The sequence below is a fragment of the Ornithorhynchus anatinus genome, chromosome 18 (assembly GCF_004115215.2).
Source record: "Ornithorhynchus anatinus isolate Pmale09 chromosome 18, mOrnAna1.pri.v4, whole genome shotgun sequence".
Lineage (NCBI taxonomy): Eukaryota > Metazoa > Chordata > Mammalia > Monotremata > Ornithorhynchidae > Ornithorhynchus > Ornithorhynchus anatinus.
This window is the reverse complement of record NC_041745.1, coordinates 39051516-39053305: the sequence shown is the minus strand read 5'-3', so window position 1 is coordinate 39053305 and position 1790 is coordinate 39051516. Positions and strand designations below refer to the sequence as shown.

At 44.9% G+C, this 1790-nt stretch overlaps 1 non-coding gene across 1 annotated transcript; it reads left to right on the top strand.

Moving 5' to 3' along the window:
* The first annotated feature begins 327 nt into the window (after positions 1 to 327).
* LOC114805551 lies at positions 328 to 465 on the top strand. The gene has a single exon (XR_003753523.1). It is a non-coding gene; the product is annotated as a small nucleolar RNA SNORA7 (small nucleolar RNA).
* The last annotated feature ends 1325 nt before the right edge of the window (positions 466 to 1790 follow it).

Genomic DNA, 1790 nt, shown 5'->3' with positions numbered 1-1790 from the left:
CCAAGAAAGCAGAGAAGCAGCATGGCCTAGTGAAAAGGGCGTGGGCCTGGGAGTCGACGGATTTGGGTTCTCTTCCACTTGCCTGCCTGACCTTGGGCAAGTCACTGAGCTTCTCTGTTTCTCAGTTACTTTATTTGTAAAATGAGGATTAAGACTGAGGGTCATGAACTGTGTTAAAACTGATTAGCTTGTATCTACCCCAGTGCTTAGTATAGTGCCTCTCACATAGTAAGTAACAAAAACCATAAAGAAACCAGAAAGAAGCTTGCTTAAAAGTGCAGAGCCTAAAACTCCTGGTAACATTTTAAAGAGTGGTATCGTGTCAGTCTCCTCTCAAGATGGAACCTGGAGAGTTTCCAGTAATCCACCAGTCTCGACTACGGGAGGGAGAGTCGAGCAGAGGCCTACCCATTCCATTCCTAGCTTGGTCAGTGGCTAGCACGTGGAAGGCAATCTGCTACAGGTCAAAACCTACCTATGCTGGGCAGAAAGGCGTGGGAGAGACTCAAGGGTGGATACTCAGGTTTTCTGTGCGGAAGGAGGCAGTGGTAAAACATTTCCATATTTTTCCAAGAAAACTGTATGGATCCACTACCAGAATGATTGCAGTTGGAGTTGGGGCGTTCTGGGAGAGATGCGTTCGTGGCGTCGCTATGGGTCGGAGATGACTCGACAGCCAAAGACAAGATGGTAATTTATTTTAACGTTTGTCTCCCTCGCTAGATGGTGAACTCCTTAAAGGCAGAGAATATGACTGTGAACTCTACCGTACTCTCCCAACCCTTAGTACAGTACTTTGTAGACAGTAGGTGTCCAGTAAATACTACTGATCGCTGTCCTATCTGCTTGCATTGTTTCTACTCCATCACTTCGTGCAGTGCACAGTACATAGTAAGCCCTTTACAAATACCACAGTTAACTGTTATCGAAACCACAGTGAAAAGCAACCCCACAAAACTATCATTAGTAAAGTGAACCAGCTTGCCTGTGGTTTCAAGCCACCCAATTTTCCCAAGGCAATTAAGCTTGGAAAGGCAACTTCTGCCCCTCCTCTGCTCCTGCCATATTTGGTAGCCTAATTTATCTATTTAGAGGCAGCAATACGTGGATAATCACCTGCCGCATTGTAGCTCTGTAAGTAATAATAAGAATTATGGTATTAGGTAAGCGTTTACTACCTGCAAAGTACTATACTAAGCACTGGAATATATATAAGATAATCAGATCTCTCATGGGGCTCACAGTTTAAGTAGGAGGGAGAACGGGTTTTGAATACCAATTTGCAGATGTGGAACTGAGACAGAGAAATTAAGTGACTTGCCCAATGTTACACAGCAGGTAATTGGCAGAGCCAGGATTAGAACCCAGATTCTCGTATTCCCTAGTCCATGCTCTTTCCACCAGACCAAGCTGCTCTCTCATGCAACCCACATATTCAATCCATCACTAAATCTTATCAGCCCCACCTTCACAACGTTGCTAAAATCGATCCTTTTATTTCTATCCAAACGGCTACCACGTTAACATAATCGCAAATCCTTTCTCGCCTGGATTGTTACATCGGCCTCCTTGCTGACCTCCCAGTCACCTGTCTCTCCCCACTCCAGTCCATACTTCAATCTGCTGCCCAGATCATTTTTTCTACAAAAATATTCAGTACGTATCACCCCACTTCTCAAAACACTCCATCCACTTCCGCATCAAACAAATATTCCTCCCGATTGACTTTAAACCACTCAATCACCTCGTCCCCTCCTACCTCACCTCCCTACTTTCCTCCTACAACCTAG